Source organism: Hemicordylus capensis, chromosome 5, assembly GCF_027244095.1.
Source record: "Hemicordylus capensis ecotype Gifberg chromosome 5, rHemCap1.1.pri, whole genome shotgun sequence".
Taxonomy (NCBI): Eukaryota; Metazoa; Chordata; class Lepidosauria; order Squamata; family Cordylidae; genus Hemicordylus; species Hemicordylus capensis.
The window spans coordinates 110,336,695-110,357,580 of record NC_069661.1 but is presented as its reverse complement, the minus strand read 5'-3'; the positions used below and the strand labels follow the sequence as shown (position 1 = coordinate 110,357,580).

At 41.1% G+C, this 20,886-nt stretch overlaps 1 long non-coding RNA gene across 5 annotated transcripts; it reads left to right on the top strand.

The window, feature by feature from the left end:
* The first annotated feature begins 4,240 nt into the window (after positions 1-4,240).
* LOC128327029 (uncharacterized) lies at positions 4,241-20,660 on the top strand. 5 transcript variants are annotated; one of them, XR_008308410.1, is made up of 6 exons: positions 4,850-5,052; positions 16,899-17,052; positions 18,055-18,123; positions 18,498-18,593; positions 19,147-19,193; positions 20,304-20,660. It is a non-coding gene; the product is annotated as an uncharacterized LOC128327029 (long non-coding RNA). The 5 variants fall into 5 exon arrangements; XR_008308411.1 differs by lacking the exons at positions 4,850-5,052; positions 18,498-18,593 and adding an exon at positions 4,241-4,441; XR_008308408.1 differs by lacking the exon at positions 18,498-18,593 and having other exon boundaries at positions 4,819-4,883.
* Positions 20,661-20,886: the final 226 nt, after the last annotated feature.

Sequence of the window (20,886 nt, the reverse complement as noted above, 5' to 3'; positions counted from 1 at the left end):
CTTAAAATCCCTTGTTCCTGTTAGGCTGGTCAGCTTTTGACTTCAAAAGCTATGGCAGAGTCAGAGAGTGAACCCTACAGGGGCACAGAGGCAGACATGGTCACTTTGACACTTCAGGGCTCATCTTTTCATTGGCAGTTGGCTAGGCTTAGCTTGTAGCTTCATGTTCATGCCCATAGCAAAGAATGGAGACTCTTATTGTGTAGTGAAAAATTCTGCTAGGCATCTAGACATGCTCCGTATAAAGATCATGTCAATTCAGTTCCTGTGACCTTCACTTTTTCTGTGGAGACCCTCCTTCATGGTCTTCCAGTGTCTGACGTGCAGCGGGTGTCTATAAAGGGATAGGAGCTCCTCAACTATGTCAAAGCTATAGAACAGTCTCCCTAGATAAGTACTCCTGACTCCCTCACTGCCTTCCTCAGACAGGCAGTGAAAGCCATATCGCTTAGACCTTTTAAAGTCACCTTTCTGGGATTTGTTTTTGTTCTGGTTACTGCTGCCAGTTTATAGAATTGTATTGTAACTTTTTTTGAATGTAAGCTACCTTGACTGCACTTCTGTGTAGAAAGATGGACTATGAATGAGTAAATATAATAACATAAAACAAACACGCCTCTGATTTCTTTGCCTTCTAGGGATGTGGAAAAACTAAGAAAATGTGTTGATGTTTCTCATTGGGAGGAAACTTGAAACTCTCTTCACATTTCAGTTTATCTTTGGACATACTCTGAAATTCACTTTCAGTTATAACTTTGGAGAAATTTCAGTTCCAGCTCTAGTAACTGAGGTCAAGTTTATTGAACCAAAACATGTACAATATCGTTCTATAACTCTGTTGAAGTCCAAGCATTTCTTGTTCCTTCCTACTTCCTCCTTTATTGTTCTTTCAGATTACATCTCCCAGGAAGCAGTGCTCCCAGCATTGTTTATTACAAACACTTGGGAACATGAGTCTCTTTCTTTATCACTTTTTTCTCTCCTGAAATGGCTCTGCCTGTCCACACAGTGTAGCATTTGCTGTCACTGTTGCGTAGGAGCACACATAGCCCATGTTTGGGTTTCCCCTTTTGGGCCATTCATTTCATACTGTGACAAAAATACATGTACTTCTTCAGGTTCATTTTTAAACCCTCAGAAACCCATCTTTGAATTCATATTTTCTCTGTATTTTTCTTAACTAGGCTAAATTGATTTGAGTCATTTTTTCCAGCTTGGTTGAAATATGGATTTCCAGAAAGGTTTCTCAAAGGTGATTTCTTTTTATTGTAGCCACAAATGTGCCCTATTTTCTCTTGGTTGACTACCAGGCAAAATCATTGATTCAGATTGCACAGTACCATGTTCACAGCAAGGCGTATGTGTGTGTGTATGTATGTATGTATATATAAAGATCTAGGGCTTATTCTTCCATTACCTTGTGGAGTTATCTGTGGCTGTACGAATAACCACCCATGATATTCTGTACACTCCAGTGTACTTTAGTTAAACTCATCCAGGGACTAAGAAGACAACTTTTTTTATTTGTGCTACATTACTTCATATAGATCATGTTTTAATTTTTAAAACCATGGCTTGGAGATTTAGGTATTTATCTGTAATAGCTCTGAACTCTCTTGCACTCTTTTTCTTGCTCTCTTGCTTTGGGATGGTATTACATCTTTCTACTTTACTGGTTTTACCAAAATTCATTTTTCTATATGTAAGGTATAAATCTAATGTCGGTGCACAGTGCCCAAGTTCCAAAATAATTGAAATGATTTCTGTGTTGCCTGTCTCTCTAGTGCTTGTCACCATGCTTGTTTGTCTCTGTAGTGCTTGTCCATCCAGGATCCAATATACAATTGGCAGAATTTGTCAATATTTTATTTATTTCACAGATAAAAATAGCACCCTGATTTCCATAATAACAGCCCTCTGAGTCTGAAAGTTTTGAATGTCAGATTAGTTTATGTTTAGACCACCACTGTTCAAGATTTAATTCTGGATGTGCTGAGCTGATCTGGGCTGATCTGGTATGCTTGGGAGGATTTAATCTGTGTCCCACCTTTGTCCACCAGGTTTCTCAATATTGCATGCCTCAGAAGTTCCATTGGATGGTGGGGTTGCAGAGGTCTCTTGTGACTTGATCCCCTTGACCAATCACCTGATTTTGAGTGTTTGCATCTGGTGGCAGGTATACAAGACAGAATTGAGATTCTGTTTAGGGATGAGCTGAAATGTGATTCGGCATCTGAACTGCAGCACAGTCCCTTTAAAACTGAGGGCTCCCATGTGCATCCTGGCACCATGTGGGGGCAACTGGGGGAGAGTGCCACCGGCCTGAGCTGATAGCTGGGGAGAGCACCATTGTATGGCAAAGGTGGCGAGTGGAGGAGGAGAAAGGATGGAACTGCTCTTCTCCATGTTAAAGGAGCTATGGAAGACCTCAGTTTTGAAGGGATTGTGCTGCGATTCGGATGCCAAATCATGTTTGAGCACGTAATTCTATTCTATGTGTAATAGAATATTACACACAATTCTATGTGTAACAAAATCCCTAATTCTGTTAGTGTACTATCCACTCTACTGCTGCTTAATAGTTTTCCTGCCTGAGCTGATGAAAGCGATCTTAGAGTAGTATTGCAGTATCCTAGGCTGGTGGTTCTGGGAATGTTCAGCATTCATGCCAGCACCTCCTTTTCTGGTGCACCTCAGGATTCCATGACAACATGTCTCATTCGACAGTCTTGGGTAATTTCTTATTTTTTGGACTACAACTCCTATCATCCCTGGCCACAATGGTCAAAGGCCAGGGATGGTGATGTTAAAATGCAAAAACAAGAAGATACCCAAGAGTATCAATTGATATCAATCCCACCATCTGGCAGGATAACACACTTGATTGTTTTGTACTGGGCAGGATGATGGTGATATAGGTGCTTAATATGGTTCCCTGGTCATGAGCAGAACCTGGTAGGATTACTAGCAGGGTGGATTTGATTTAAATCACTAGCAGGGTGGATAAAAATAAAAAAAATCCGATATAAATAAAAAAAATCCGATTTAAATTTAAAAAATCCATTTTTTAAATTTAAATCAGATTTTTTTATTTAAATCGGATTTTTTTTATTTTTATCCACCCTGCTAGTGATTTAAATCGTGATTTAAATCAGTTTGATTTAGATCAAATCCACCCTGATTACTAGTACCCCTAGCCTCTGCAAGAGTGGGAGACATGTTAGCCCTATTACCTGGTCCCTCAGGCTCAGGGAGTACTCACAATGTCAAATTTCAAATTCTGCACTACAATTTCACGTTAAATAGAAAATTTGAATTTTAGATGTGAAATTCCACATTCACATTTGAGTGGATATTTTGGCAGATTTGCAAACATTAATTCCAGCTATTGCATAGATAAATAAGGCTGGGCCTAGGATTTTTGTGTTCTCTATTTTATGAAATTTTAGATCCAGACACTGCAAACCCTGCAGCGTCTGAATGCAAGCTTTAAAACTGCTTTAAAATTGTAAGTTGTAAATTTCAAGTGACATGCTCATAGCATGGTCCAGCTGAAGACCAAGATAATACAAATTAAGTTCAGATCTAATTATATAGTAATTTGTTAAAAGGTAGGTAGAGTTTTGGCATTCGGTGGGGGAGGGTTTGGTTTTGGGGTGGTTGTGTGTGTTTTTTAAGCACTTATTCAGTTATTTAACTCTTCCATTATTCCAAAGAAGCTTTTAGTTCAATGTTCCATGAAATGTTTTTATGCATTGGCTACTGCAGAGATTTCAGCTCTTCTGTAACATCAATTGCCTCTAATTTCCAAGTTGTATATGTATGTTTTTAGGATTAATATATAATCCATGCTTTGTGTATTTGTTTGTTCTAATTAACTGACAACTCATTTGATTTAGAAATACAATATAAACTAACTAAAGGCACAATCCACCAGGAAGAACTCTTACCTAAGCTTCCCTGGACTGAGCAGGATAGCAAAACTATACTACCATGGTCTTATATTCCTCCCATGCTCATGTCAATGAGGACTTGTGAACACCTGGAGTTATACCAAGTGAGTGAGAGGCTATGGAAGGGGAGGATTTTGATTAGTTGAGGAGACCACAACCCACAACCTTTAATAGTCCTTCCAGAAGAGAAGTGAAGCCATTCTTTGAATAGCTGTGGCCGATCAGGATTGAGCAGTAACAAAGGTTGACAGAGAGGGAGAGGGAGAAGAAGGGGAAAGGAGTCCCAGTCTGGTCCAGCGCAACCCACCCACCCCCAAAAAACAACCAAACAACAACAACAACCTGAGGCTTGCCATAGAAAAGGAAATACTAATGAAAAGGAAATACCAATAAAAGGGGAAAGGCTTAGAAGGAAGGGAGAGGAGGACACATAGTGTGGCTCTATTTGAGCAAACTGAATTGCCTCTGGGAGGAGAGGTTGGTGTGAGGTAATAGCCTGCTGAAAGTGAAGAGATACAGAAAGAAGTATGCCTTTATTGCTACAATAAGGTTAAGAACTTACTACAGTGTAGTGGTACCATATCGGAAGAAAAGGCGAGGAAGCTTAGTGGTGTGCACCCTTTTCTACATGTACATACATCTTTGGTTTTGTAATTTTCCTTTTTCAGTTTCTATTTTTTGAGATAGCCTGGCTAAAGGAATGTTGTATATCTTTAAAAGATGTCCCTTGGCTGCCTTCCAGGTTGACCACCTGGGGAAGAGAGTGTAGGAGTGTGATCTGAACATCTTTGGCAATTTGCTAATTAACCAGTCAGAAAGTATCCATAATGAGTATGATTTGAGTATATCAATCAATGGATCATTCCGAAAGATTGAACTTCAGCGTATATCAAGGTTCCTGAGAAGGTGCTGCACGTCTGCCGGCTTGAGGTTTGCCCTCCATTATCTGGGGTTCCTAATGAGCAGAAGGGATGTAAGACGTTATCTTTTGTTTCTGTATTGCATCCTTCTCAAATTGCTGATTCCTAAAACCGTTGGTTTTGTGGTTCATTGCTCCAAATCGTGAAACCTGTTTATTTGTCCTTTGGCAACATATACAGTAAGTTCCCTTGGTATTTCTTACGTTGTGCCTAGCCAGGTTCTTAGCCCATATGACACGTAGTTGCTACCATGAGATCAGGCAAACAGTACCCTTAGTCAACTAATAGTTAAATCCAAAGAAAAGAAAAGAATCTGATCCACACAGGAAACTGAGCAATTAAAATAACTGGCTGTTCTCAAAAACAGCATAGTAGTTCCCCTGGACTATTATCATTCTGCTGCCCCATCACATGACTTTCTAGCAGATTCTGGTATACAAAGAGTGTCAAACTGAGAACTAAGCCATGCGTACTCTCCAGTACTCTTTTTTGCCGTAAGTTTAATGTAGCTGCCATGGTTCAACATTCCTATTTTATTGAATCATTAACTCGGTAATTATTGGTAATGGGTGAGAAATCTTTTAATTTAAAAGGAGTATTACTTTAATATCTCATTATGCCATCCCAAAATATGGTAGTGTTAGAATAATGTTGCTTTCAGTTTTGGTCTATATGGCTTCCCCCCACCCCACCCTCAGGAATGTTGTCAACATATGTCATTAGAGATCTGAAATCTCTTTATTAGCATGCTAATTTTTACAAGGTCTAATTGTTTCATTGGCGTTTGCATTGTGCAATCATTTTTGTACCTGTACAAAATAAATATGAAATGTAGTGAAAGTCCAGAATTAAGCAAGACTAAGGCTGAAATCATAAACACATTAACAATGGAATAAACCTCTGTGAATAATAAAGAGGTTTTCTAAGGACACATATGTGATTAAATGGGCTGGGAATTTCTGTGCTTATTTTGCATGCACTGGCCCCAATTGGCATCTTTGAACTCTTGGTAATGCTGCCACCACTCCTTGTCAGGGGGAGAACCTCTGTCTGTAGGGCCTTAGTTTGGGGGTACCTTAGCCTCTTCTCTGCAATCCCTTCTGTCACTGCAGGTGGGAGCTAAGCTAAGTCCACCCCATGATAGGTTTACTCATGAGTAAGTAGCTAGACCAGCAGTTGGGAATGTGGGGAGCAAAGCCTCAGAGCAACTGAAATGACACACTCAGTACAAGATCCTCCTTTATAAGAGATTATTTTATTAAACTACAGGAACAAGGAATTGAGAGTAAAGGAAAGCAGGCAGGTATTAGAAAATAAAATGAAAACATTTTTATCTAACTCCTAACATTTTAGAGAATGCATAGGAAGCTGTCTTAATACGAGTCAGATCTTTGGTCCATCTAGCTAAGTATTGTCTGCACAGAATGCTAGTTTCTCCCAGGTTGCAAGCAGGAGCCTTTCTCAGCCCTATCTCAGAGATGTCAGGAAGGGAACTTGGACTGCAAGCAAGTATATGGATGCTCTTCCTAGAGTGGCCCCATCCCCTAAGGGGAATATTTTCCAGTGCTCACATGTAGTCTTCCTTTCAAATGCAAACCAGGGCAGACCCTGCTTAGCAAAGGGTCTTGTACTTGCCAAATCTGGTAGAGATTTGGCAGGTAGAAAAACAGACAGCTTTTTAAGGACCCCTTTGGGGAGAGCTCCTGGAAAGTGGAGAGCCTCTCGCTCCAATCAGAGTTGAGCCACTTAGGGCTGGTTTACTTCTGAGCCAATGAGGAGTTGAGACACCTTGAGATACAGGAAGTCTTGAGGTCTGACACACACACACATTCAAGGAGATCAGTGAGAAGAGCTTGTGGGCTATCAGCAGAGAGGGCGGGTTCAACTTACCTTCCCTGAAGACGATCAGCTTACAGTCACTTGGCGGGTGAATAGTCCACCCAGACAAGCAGTGGCTCCTGCTGCAGCTCCTGGGGTTGGGGTACTGGAGCCCAAATAATGCACCATGCAAGTGTGCAGTGTATTACTGGAATCCCCCACTGAGTGTGCCAGCCGTGGCTGCAAGCAGCCACTGCTTACACGTGATCGAAAAGAAGTTAAAGGAGTGCTCGCTCCCTTAACCTCATTTTAGAAGGAGGCTACTTTGACAGGTTCACTGCCATATAGCCACCAGGATTGGGCTCAATTCCAGTGGTTCACACGACAGTGCAAAAACGGGCTAGGCTCCCTTATCCAGTTTTGCATGCTCATGTGAATAGCCTCTCTGGAGAACATACACCACATGAAGTAGGATGTTGTCAGTTCAGGTGAGATTCTCATTTCCTCTGTGCCAGACAGGCACAGATGATGGGAGAAATGTGATATCCTACGTGAGATGAACACAATGAAGATATGACTTGCTTGGTTCAGTTTCATTTCCTATAATGCACTCTCTTTCTCTACAATATGCATGGTATAATACTGTTACTTCTGAGTCAGTATGGATAGGCTCATACTTCAATGGCTGCAATCCTATGCACACTCCATGAGTTAGTTCCAGTGAAATGGGTTAGGTATACTTCTGAGGAAACACAGTTAGGAATGGGCTTGTAAATCTCATTATACAGTGAGTCCCATAAAATTTTCTAGATAAGTTTTAATCTCAAAAAGTCAACTTAAAAATATAGCCTACAAAAAAGAGAGGATATTGATGATCAAGAGATGTATTAGTAGCTCCACAGTAATATCATTTTGCAAACTATTGTTATTTCAAGTTACCACAAATCTCTATGACATGTCAACAATGACCTCTAATTGATTTATCTACTGCTAGTCTGTTCACTTTGAAGGAAGGCGCTGAGGCACAATAACTGTAGTCTCATTTTCAATAACATTGCTCTCTGTGCAACCATTTTAGTTCTGCCATGTCTTAACAGTTGCACTTTAAACCTATGTTGCACTTCTCATGGTCTTTAAAATGCTTAGCTGGTGCAGACTGCTGGTATTTCTTGAAATTCCTGGAAAATGCTCTATGGCTGAAACATGCCTTTACAGAATGGAGTTCATTGGTATAATTTTGGTTTGAAGATACAAGTTTCTAGCAGGTCTGTGCATGACTCAAAATGTCAGGTACAGACCCAGTCCAATCTGACCCAACGGTGAGACTGTCAGGAGAAGCCATGGTGGTCCCTTGCAATTGTCGGGCTGTGTATGCTGAATCAGGGTCGGTGAGAGACTCAACTTCTCTGTCACACACTGAGGTTCCACCCTGCTCTTTTTGCCAACTCTCCGTCCTTGACCTGGGACAGGTGGAGATAGGTTGGCCACATTTGCACATAACGGGAGTTGGAGGGGCCTGTGCTTTCCTTACCATTACATTAGACCCCAACCAACCCGGATCCCTTCCGTAGCATGGCCCAAGGTCATTCTGATGAGATTCAAGTTTGAACCCTCAGTTTGTAGCAAGTTTCACTCCTCTAAACTGAGGGTCCAAGGAGCCTCCTTTTTGTCCAAATGCAGCACTGGAGGCTGCATTCGGGCAAACTAGATTTGAGGGAGGAAACTGCTCCCTCCCTGATTGGCTGTGTGGGCTGTCATTCAAACAAGAAGGAAGCCCACACAGCGAGCTTCTCCACTTCTCTGCAGTCTCTCTGACTGCAGAGAGGATACTCTCCTGAATGTCCAGATGTGGACAGGTGAGCGGGGGAGGGGACATGGAACCACAGATCCATGTTACATGTCGCTCTGTAGGGAGCACTCAATCAGCCAGCTTGTCTTCTGAAGCTTCCATTTAAAAGGCACTTTCACTTCCTCAAAATTCCCTTTTAGGTCCCCAAGTGGCATAGGTGACACTGGAATTCATAGCTTTTCCCCCTGAGATTGCAGCTGCTTGCAGGACCTAAAAGGGAATTTTTTTGGGGAAAGGGGTGACTTTTAAAGAGATGTTGTGGAAGGCAAGGTGACTGACTGAGTAGGGGTGTACATTTCAGAATTTTCTCATTTCAATTCAGATCTGAATTCCTTTTCAAAGGAATTGGGCAAAGTTCTGATTTTTTGTGAATTGTTTTAAGTTTGTGTATCTTTACAATTTCCCCCATATTAAAAAAAAAAAGGGTCCAGGGACAAATGAGTGGGGGTGGGCGGTAGTGCCCAATGGGTGGAAGCTACCACCCAAATTTCAAAGGAATTGGGCAAAGGGCTGATTTTTTGTGAATTACTGAAGTTTACGCGTCTTTAAGAATTTTCCCATAGGGAATAATGGGAATTCCAGCAAATGCATCACTTCATGTCAGGGGAAAGGTGTGGCCCAGAGCAGAGTGTGGTGGGTGGTAGTGCCCAATGGGGGCAAGGAAGCTACCAGAATTATTTCAAAGGAATTGGGCAAAGGGCAGAATGGCGAATACTAACTTGCTGAATGAATTGAAAACCCCTCCTTGAACTCCCCCCACCCTTGCCCCTTCTTCGACCCTTACCCTGGCCAATGTGGGGTCAGTAAAGAGTGGCAAGAGGCAAAAGAGCCAATGGGGAACAAAAGGCAACATCCCTGGAGGAAATCGTCAGCAGGTCAGCCCATGCTTTAGGTCACCAATCAGAAGGCAGGAAGGGTGGGAAATTCAAAGAGATGTCAAACACAAAATGGAGACTGACTCAGAGATGGCCACAAAATGGAGGTCCAAAACAACAAAATGTTTTGTAGTTGAAACAGGGATGTTTCCTTTTGTATACAAAACTTTTGGATCTGGAAAATGGGTGTTTCGTTTTGTCTACAAAACTCCTGAAACTGGCTGTTTTGGATACATAATGTTTTGTATCCGAAACGTTTCTCACATCCCTATGACTGAGTGCTCCCTGTGGAGTCAAGAGGATGTCATGCAGCCTGTCTTCTACCCCCACCCAGTCCTACATCAAGAAGGGAGAGGAAGAAGGGACAGGGCAGGTCCAATCCAATAGACATGTCAGATGTCCACAACATTTAACCACATCAGCAGGTCTTATGATGGTTCTGACTGTTGGAAGGCTCCCTGCTGTCCTGACAGAACTCCCTCTGACAGAGGGCATGTCTGCTTGAATGTCTGTCAAGTTGTCATGACTGCACAACCCTAGTTTTTAGCAGAAATCCAGATGATAGAGTGTTTCCTGCTGAACTAGCAAAATAGATTGGAGAAACACAAGTTGTGGTTGGTTGATGCTGTCACATAGTCATGAGCCATGGGGTCATGCCACAAATACCTCACATAATCATGACCCATGAGGCCATGCCACAAGTAGCAATAAATAAAAGTTTGAAAGATAGGTTCCCGGAATGCTTAAAAATTCAAACAATTTATTTGTAGACTGATCACTTTATTTTTATAAAGTCTGCCACCTTCTTACTTTTGGGTAATTATCTGTTTGTGAGACTTCCATATTTACTTTCCATCCCATGAGTCAATCTGGGAAGAAAAATGATCCAGGGAGAAAATAAAGAAGCCTAGAGAACCACAACACCTTGTTTCTGGCTGCATTTTAAATTCTAGGCTTCATTAGTGATTTAAGAGGTTTTGCATCTATTTTTAACATTTCAGCAATGTGTCACCCATAGCTTCTTCAAGGTCAAACATTCAGCTAGTGAGAATAGCTCCATTTCCACTCCCATCCCTGAGAATGTACTAATCTTATTGAAACTCTGAAACTTCCCCCAGTTCTCTTGTGGATACTTAGCAGGACCAGTACCTCTCAAATCCCTATCTATTGCACATTTGTATTCTCTTTCTCGGAGTATTAATTCCAGAATATGCACAGACTTTAAAGACATTGAATAAAACAGCTGTTTTATTCACGTCAAATAAAGACAAATATTCCATCTGCTTTATGTGAAGATAATCACAGAATGACATAGTGGTGCAGTAGATGATTCTGTCTGCTTGCTTTTATTTTTACTTTTGACTATATTTGAACTTCATGCTCAGAAGCTCTTTCAAGGATGAGACTGTTTCATTTCAGTCTGTAAAAAAAAAAAGAAAAAAAAAGTGAATATAATGAACATCAATAATTTTACAGTGCATCTTCCTTCCAGACATTTTCTGCAATAACTAACAAACCATTTCCCCTACAAGAACTGCAGAAGTATATAGAGCAGTTAAGTCCATACTATATTAATTTATGTATTTATTTCCGTGTGTGCGTGTGTGCGCGCGCCTGGGGACAATGTTTTTGCTGTTTTCTGTATGTAGAATGATTGTTAGCTTTGGGGTTTTTTAAATACAATCAAACCTTATTGTATGACCTGTTCTAACATAAAATCAGATACAGGAATAGCTGAGTTAACAATGATAATTATTACAAGCAGACTCCCTCAATTCCTTTATTTCAGTGCCACTTCCTGATATCTGCAAGAGCCTTTATAAACAGCAGTGCTATGAGACTCAATAGGGGGTGATTAGTGAAAAATGACCTCTGTACCAGATGAATAGAGCTAGAACCTGCATGTCTGTACACAGATACCTAGTTTGCATGGGCATCGGCAGGACATTTTCTGGGATGGGGGCAACATATACACATACAAAGTATGTAAATATAAATCATAAGAACAGCCCTGCTGGATCAGGCCCAAGGCCTATCTAGTCCAACAGCCTGTTTCACAGAGTGGCCCACCAGATGCCTCTGGGGAGCCCACAAGCAGGAGCTAGAATTATATTTAGGGCCCCTAATTTAGCCTCTAAACAGTACACCCTGGCAACAGTAACTCATGCCTTCGTTACCTCTCGTTTGGATCACTGTAATGCGCTCTACCTAGGGTTGCCTTTGAAAATGATTTGAAAGCTTCAGCTAGTCCAGAATGCAGCGGCCTGCCTCCTCATGGGTGGCTGTAGATTTGATAGTGTCACACCTCTTTCATGCTTGCTGCACTGGTTGCCTGTTTGCTCCCGGGTCCAATTCAAAGTGCTAGTTCTCCCCTACAAAACCCTTATGGACTTAGCACCTGTATATCTCCGGGATCGCCTCTCTCGGCCAGTTGTATCCCATCCTGTTAGGTCTTTTCAGCTGGCCCTCCTTAGTGTCCCAGGCACTGGTGTAGTGTGTGGTGCCTGGGCTCATGGACGGCCTTCTCTGTGGCTGCCCCTCTTCTTTGGAACACTCTTTCCCCTCAGATTCATTCAGGTCCCTCCCTAGGTGCTTTTAAGGCCCTTCTTAAGACCTACCTGTTTCGCCAAGCATTTGCCCTTTATTTTATTTTATTTTGTTGCTGTCCACCACCTAGAGTCTTTGGAGGAGCTGGTATATAAGAAAATTTTAATTAATAAATAAACAGACAGACAGATCAGGTCTTTCCCACAGTGCCTTCATGCAAGCCCATCTGAACACTCCCCCTTTCTTTATGAACCAAATAGATCATTCACACAATCAAAAACTATGCTCTACCCGGGTTTGGGAGCTGTGTGTGTTCCCTATTTTTGCTCGTGTGGAAGCAAACTAAGAGAAAATCCTGGGTACAAGTGATTGTGTGGAAGCAAACTTGGGTAGCTTTTACTTCTACCTTGCTTCTACACAATCACTTCTACCTAGTTGTTCCTCCTACCTTGCTTCCACACAACCAACAATTGGGAGCAGAACAGCTCCCAGGCCCGGGTAGAACAAAGCTTTTGACTATGTGAATGACCTAAAAGGGTGGGTGGAAAATGAAGCATAACATTTGGTGCTGTGGTGGCATCTCAATTAGGCTGTGGAAGCTGCTGTGAATGAGAGCCAGCGTGGTGTAGTGGTTAGAGTGCTGGACTAGGACTGGGGAGACCCGGGTTCAAATTTCCATTCAGCCATAATACTAGTTGGGTGACTCTGGGCCAGTCACTTCTCTCTCAGCCTAGCCTACTTCACAGGGTTGTTGTGAAAGAGAAACTTAAGTATGTATTACACCGCTCTGGGCTCCTTGGAGGAAGAGCGGGATATAAATGTAATAGTAGTAGTAGTAGTAGTAGTAGTAGTAATATATGCAGCAGTGTTTAGAAAAGCCAAAGGACTAGACAAAAGATTTTCCATTGTTTCCAGAATCCTTGGATGCACATGTTTTTAGCATATTACAGGGACTTTGGAGCCCTCCCCACAAGCTTTTCCCCACCAGGAAAAACTCTCTTTTCCCTTGCTTTAGAGATCAATTAGTGCAGGCCTGATCAACTTAGGCCCCTAAATTGTTTTTGGACTACAAATCCCATAATCACCAGCCACAGTGGCCAATAGCCAGGGATTATGGGAGCTGTAGGCCAACAACTGCAGGAGGAGTGAAGTTGAGCAGCCCTGCATTAGTTCCTTTGTGACACTGGCTGGCAGCTAGGGATGTGAACAAATAGATTTTTAAAAATTCAATTCAAGCTCAAATCGAATCAACTAGATTCATTTTGAGCCCAAATCTGATACCCCCGAATCGCCCTTGATTTGATTTGGATAAAAATTAATCCAAATCTGAATTGGTTTGGGGGAACAGGTTCCGGGGGAAGCAGAGTAGGTTGGGTGGTAGTGCCCAATTGTTGGCAGCTACCACCCAAATTTCAAAGGCATAATTTTTAACAAATTTTTGAAGTTTGCACATTTTCTCCATAGGGAATAATGGGGATTTCATTGGCCCCATAATTCCACATGAGTGGTGCCAGGGTGGCCCAAAGTGAGTTGCGGAGTAGTGCACATGGGGTGCCAAGCACCCCCAAACCCAAATCCCATGAAGTTTTCAACTTTGGAGGTGTTCTGAGTGGATCCTTTGGTGCAAAATGATTCTGAGTGGATTCTTTGGTCATTCATTAGTCATTTAATCAATGAATCAATTATTTATTGTTTTATTTATTTATTTATAATATTTCTATACTGCCCAAAACTTGTGTCTCTGGGCAGTTTACAATGAAAACTATTTAAAACATCAAATCAATTAACAATTAAGATCATTTAAAACAGTTAAAACCCAGTATTGAAATTTTTAAAACTATACATCTAATTAAAAAGCCTGGGTGAATAAATGTGTCTTCAGTACCTTTTTAAAAGTTGCCAGAGATGGGGAGGCTCTTATTTCAATAGCCTTTTCTGGATTCCTTTTCTCTCTCTAGATAATGAAATGAAATTTTAGTATGTTCTGATTTCTATGCCCTCAACGTTATATAAGATCCCAGTAGCTTGCCAAGATCCTGGAAACTCACAGACCCATTTTTGTTTTTCACTATGACTCTTTCTTTAATTTGCAAATGCATATAATTACCCTTGCCCTGGGGGTGTAGCAATGTTGGTGGGCCCTGGAACCAATAGTGAAGTTGGGCCTCTGCTTCCCTGCCACACCTTCTTCTTAAGAGCAGCAGGAGAGGGAGTGGAAAGAGCCAGCTAGAGCCCACCTACCCATTTCTCAGGGTCCAGGGATGTTCATTAAGCTATGGCCCTGTTTTCCTGAAGTCTGTAGAGAACACTGCCATTTCCGTTTGGCCTTGTTTCACCTTAAAATGGATGGCACTCAGCCACCTGAGTTTGCTGTTAGTATACATGATTTTACTCCTGTTCTCACAAGTGGTTTCATGACATAGAGTTTTATTAAAATCTTATTTTGCTGAAAGCTTCCCTCTGTTTGTTTCTTAATTCTCTGGCTAAGGCATGGTTTGGAGCAAAACCTTTCCCTATTGTGCACTAGATGGTTTTTCTCCATGTGCTACATTCAGAAGTTCTCTTCCTGCAATTCACCAAGATCTGTTTTCTTTGCTAGCATCTCTATACTCTGCTGCAGGGCAGAGGCAGAAAAGCTGCTTCTTAAATAAAAGCTGCTAGAAAAAATCATTACTATTGTGATCTACAGACCAGTTAAAATGGAGTTGTTATTGAAGAAGCCTTAACCTTCCTGACTACAATGTGACTAGGGCTGAATTCAAACAATCCATTCAAATGGCAATAATCCCATAGAAGGCTCATTGCCCTCTAGTTTGTTCCCTATTGTGAGGTAATGCTCTGAGCTAATAATAGCGAATGAACCATGAGGCCTGGTCTATGACAACAATTTTAGAATTGAAAGTTACCAAGTAATAGCTACAGTTGCATGTATTCTCACTGAAATTGGGTTAAATTGCAACCTCTTTGGGAGAACAGTAGCTGGGCCCCATTCCCCGGTAAACCAGACAGCACTGCCATAACATGTTGGCTGCCTTCAGATGTAACATGGAACCGCAGGCCCAATGGACCTGCGGTTCTGCACCCCACTCTCCCATCTGCATTAAGACGAAATGGAGAGCTCCTCTGCAGTCTCTCTGACTACAAAGAGGAGGGGGAACTGGCTGTGTGGGCTTCCTTCTTTCATGAAGGACAGTCTGCACAGCCAATAGTAGCCAGAGCAAGGAGGAGCTTCCTCCCTCTATTCCAATTGTGAAGCAGGTAGTCTGAGGTGTCAGTGTTCAGACATAACACTGGCACTGCGGAACTGGAAGTCCATGCGGCGGACCTCACTACAACTGAAGACACAATCTTCTGCCCCAGGAGGGAAACTGTGGGTCTATTTTTTGCCAAAACTGTGGTTGCCTGCATTCGATGTGCGGTTTCCAAAACCGGAGCTGAAGGGACCTCTGGTTTTGTTTTACATGTGAATGTGGCTGTTATATATGGGACCACTCCTGAAGAGGATTTTGAAGCTTCAGGTGGCCTCGAATCCAACAGCCAGATTACTGACTAGTTTTAGCCACAGACAACACTGAACACCTATTATGAAAGAGTTCCACTGCTTGCCATGAAGTTTCTATACACAATTTGGGGTGCTGGTTCTGAATTTACTCTTCTAAGCGGTTTGGTCTTGAGCTAACTTTAGAAGTATCTTCATTTTACATGGACCTTCTTGGGTACTCAGGCATTTTTAATAGACTACCAATTTTCCCTCTCTATGACCTCATTCGCATGTAATGGGAAATCAGAGTTGAAGGAGCCAGAAGTTGACAAATTTGTACATGTGAATGTGTGAAACCTCATTCCTGTCTAAAAAGCAACCCATGGTTTTCTTTGCAATCTCCAGTTTGAAACCCCGGGTTGTAATGATTTTTGCTGTTCATACCCAAGTTTCCAGCCAGCTGCTGTACATCTGGATGTGAAGCTGCAGGATGCACTGGCTGAAACTGGAGTTGAGGGAGGAAGCTTCTCCCTCTCTCTGGCTGTGATTAGCTGTTGGGCCTGTCCTTGATGCAAAAAGGAAGTCTGTATCAGCATTTCCCCCTTCTCTCTGCAGTCTCCATGACTGCAGTTCAGCTCCTTTCTGTTTTGTCAGAACATGGACAGGTAAGTGGGGGGTGGGAGCGGAACCATGGGTCCATTGCACCCTCAGTTCTGTCTTCCATGTGAATGGGGCCTTTATATAAGAAAGCTACCTTCTGGAACAAAATTTCCTTCCACGTATATAGTAAGGTCATTGGAATAGGCTTTTATTTACTGAAAATGCAAAAAAGACATTCACCAATGGAACCCTGTCCTCAAGATGCCCATTCAGTCTGAGGTGAGCAGTCCCAAAGCATGGCACAAATGTATATGAGAGGCAGTGCTCAAATTAAAGAAAAGCAGAGAGGACCTCCTCCCCCTAACCTTCCATGATGGCCCTGCGGCTACGAATTGGCTAAAATTGAGGTACTTGGGGATGTGTTTCTACCAGTTCCTGGTTGGCTTCAGGAACTAGCATCAATGGGCAGCTGCAAGTTCAGGGAAAGTCAATTTTCAGAATTCTCCTGAGCTTTGGTGGGTGCTTACAAGAAGCTGAATTTTATTGGTCATGAGTCATGCTGCCCTTATGAAATGCCTTCTCTGACTCTCACACACTATTTTTAGAAGAGCAGTAAAGAATCTTTTATAATTCAAATGGGCCCTTGAGATGTGATAAGGATGAGTTTTATTGCCACTGATTTTATAATGCTAGATACACAAAATCTGGGTTTTTTAAAAAAAATTATCAATATATTAGTTACTTTTCTGTTTTGTTTTTGAAAATTTCACAGCAATGTACAAACCACATTAGAAAATAAACAGAACCAGCATGGCTGACTCCACCCAGTTGTTTTCTGTCTCTTCTCTGCTACAGGTTGTGAGCTTATTGCTAGTGCTGACTTCGCTATTATATCTATATGCCTAAACATCAATTTAACACTGCTTGGGTATAGATCTACTACTGAATCTTGACAAAAATGAAGTCATGAGTCAAATCTGGAGAATTTTGCTCAAACAGAACTTCCAAGGTATTTTGGGGAAGAATTTTGAGAGATGCAGAAAATTTGGGGAAGAATGGGAAGCTAACATGCACAACAATGTTTTGCAGTTTATGGAGCCTGAGTGATTTACTTCAGGTCCATCACTTGCTCCATATGTCCCATGCGCCATGTCCAATATGTCCCAACCCGAGCCTTAAGATCTTATTTGGAGGTCCCTGCCAAATGAGGTGAGGTGGGTGGTTACCAGGGAAAAGACCTTTTCGATGTGTTCACCCCATTTATGGAATAGTGGGGTTTGCCTGGCTTCATCACTTTGTTATTTTAGGTGCCTTTTTGTTCACCCAGGCCTTTTAAATCCTGATTTTCAGATTTGAACTGATTTTTAACTGATTTTAAAATGAGTTTTTAAAGCTTCTTTGTATTATATTTACTTTTCACCATTTTTGTCAGTTGTGATTTAATGTATTATGTGTTTGTATTGTATGTTTTGATCCTTGTTTTGAGTTGCCCAGAGAACAATTTGTTATGGGGTGGCTAACAAATAGAGTTTTTACTACTACTACTACTACTACTACTACTACTACTATTACTACTACTTAATGTAATAAATAGTAAATAATAAATGTAATAAACAAGTCTGTAATAAACTTGTATTTTTCCAATGATGGCACATAATTTAATTGGTACAATTATGCTTCAAATGTCTTTACTGTCAAGACACGGGTGAGTGTTCTTAACAATCACACAGAAGTGGCTGAGGATGTTTTACTAACATTTTGGCAATGCTTATATACTTTAAGAACAATCTGCAACTTCATTGAGGAGTGAGAAAGTGACCTAAGGGTGTTTCCCCCTAAAATGTATGCACATCATTTCCATGAGGGTCAGTAGAACAGCTGATTAACTTTGAAAGGAGAATAAATCTCTTATCCTGTAAAGTATTGAAGGTGTACAGGCATTGCCACTTAATTATTCTACCCTATTAAACTGCTTGTCTGCAATTCTCCTCCTGATTTGTTTTTCTTGTAGCTCTCAGATTAATGTCGGTAACAAGACTGAATACTCACAATCAGGACTCCTACAGAACTGATAGTTGGGGTAGGTATTGGTATAATGAAATTGTTATTGATAGACACCACTGGAGGTTTGCCGTAAATCAGGACTCACATGTAATAATAATTCTAGCAGATAATAGTTAATTAGCTGAGAAAGACTAATAACTATTCTGGGCTGATCTCTGTCAGCAACTTCATTACCAGACTGGATTAGACCCTTCTTATACAGTGCTCAAAAGTTGCAAGAAAAATGGGTAGAAAGGTATTACGAGTAAGGATGTATTTGTTTGGTTTAATTTCTTTTGCAAAGCTTCCAAAAGCAAGTGCTGATAAGCAGAAATGTGGAACAAGGAGGACTTTTGAGTTACGCAAGAAGTATCGGAGCTGAAGGAGGTATTAACAAATTTCTTCTCACAGCACCAGCCGTGCTTCTGTTCGCAGGAAGGAACGGCAGGCAGTCCGACTTAGGTTTCTCCCACCACAACCCTGAATCCTCCTGCTCCTAGAAATCAGGTGATCCTGCCAATCCCTACATAAGCTTTCTTTGCAAAAGAATCATTAATATCACTTAAGACAAACCCATGTGTTACATTTGGCTGGTTATTTTCTCTTGCTTTCTAGGTTGTCTACTGCAAGGGCATCATCAGAATTTTGGGAGTGGTGGGGAAGGCTTATTAATTGTAACGCTGGATCACTGCCCTGGTTTCATAGTTTTTATGCCATTCTCTCTCTCTCTCTCTCTCTCTCTCTCTCTCACACACACACACACACACACACACACACACACACACACACACACACAACTCCACAACACACACATTGTTAAAGAAAAACATTGAGGGCAGTGGAGGCCTCAGTTGAGCCTATATAGGTGGTCCACTACATTATACTGTGTACTATTATACATTTTGGAACTAAATTGCAACAAACAGCTTCAATTCATGTATCAACAAAATATAGTAGGATTCCAGACAGACAATCATTAAAATAGAAATTAGACCAAATTCAAATTCAAAACTGCACTGCACATCTTTTATCTAATCTTTCATTGTATTATCTGATTTAGCTGTGGAATGCCAAGCGCCAGGTCTAAAGGTACTCAGACAAAATTTGGTAAGTTTAGAACTTAGAATTTTGAATTATTATTTTCCATACATTTAGAATTTGGGAGTCAAGCATTCACTCTGATTCCTCTCCCATGTGAATCAGCTAGCAACTAGAAAATAGCAGTATCATTTTCCATTACCTTTATAAAGTTCATCTATTCATAGACTTTGCTGCTATTGACTGAAATCCAGAGTAAATTATTGATAAGTAGTTCCATTGAAATCAATGGGTCAGGCTAACCATGATACAATTTTAATGGGACTACTCATGAGCAATTTACTCTGAATGTTAGTCAATGGGGCTATGGATCGCACACAATCATATGGGAGTGGTTGGGGGTAGGTAAGAGTCCTTACCCTGATTCCCATAGGCCTTTGGGGGCAAAGTAAAAGACATAATGAAATGTCTGAATGTTTAAAATATGCAGACTCTGAATACTTAATAAACAACAATTTATACATTTACATATTTACCAATGAAATCCTGTCATACAAAACCAATTTCTCCACAAACAGGTAAAAGCCTAAGGAGTAACTTAAAACAAAGACTTTTACAGAAACAACACTTCCAAGAATCTAGAATTCAGACCACCAGGTCTGGGGGATTTGCCCTGGGTCACACAGGCATGCAAACTTGGGTTGCCTGCCTCTAATCCACATTTAGATAACCACGTGAAGAGGCTTTGTGTATTCTATGCACTGTACATTAAATTGTCCATTACAACTGAAACTAATTTGTTTCCAAATTTTACACAAATATTTTGAGTTAATATTTCCCAGAGTAATGACTTTATAAAGGTTTCTCTCACTACCACCACCACCACCCCATGCCACCTCACCAGCCGCCTCTGCAGTATATAAATATTTTTAATCATCTTCATCTATTTTTAATCTGGTACAAAGAACCAAAGACATGTACTACTACATCCGAGCCTCGAAACCTAGGGCAGGAAATGTGAGAGCTGACAGCTAATATGAACTGGAGTTTGCATTCTGACAGTCTTTCACAAACAAAACAGAAATAAATGCTACATATCCTATAAAACTGGACAAAACCTCCAGGACAAAAACAAGGTGAGAGTGAGTTCTCAAATATCATTGTTTTTCCTCTTGACAGAACTTGTACTACTGTTTATAAGGAAAAGGAAGAAACAAACTGGAATATGTCAACAGAACTCCCTTGTAACTGTTTTTATGTTGGGAGCCTGCACAAAGTCATGTAATACCAGTGTCCTGTTTTGTTTTGTTTTTTTTTAAAAGGATGACCCAATGCACGAGAAGATAGGACTGAGGATATAGAAATTCTCCTGAGAGTCTCCCCACCGAATCTTATAAACATGTTTTGTGTGCTTTTTTAAAAGCCCCCAATGCTTTAAGACAAAATTTCAGTGGTAACTCTTATAAAGGGCTCTTGTACTTTTAACAGTTGTCTTGGAAAGGGACTGTCTGCAAATACAGCTTATCTTGTGGAGTTCTACACAGCTCAAGTCCATTTTTAGTAAGACAGTGTGAGCAGTTGCACTGAGCCTTCCATAGGGAGGAGACGTCATCAACACTGAAATGTGGTACACTCCAACTGTGAAGAGAAGAAGGCTCTACAAACTATCCGTGTGTAGAGCCAGAAGGGGGTTTGTGAGGATAGCAGGATTGACCCACTTTCCCTGCAAATGACCAGGGAGATGATTAACAGCTCCGTCACG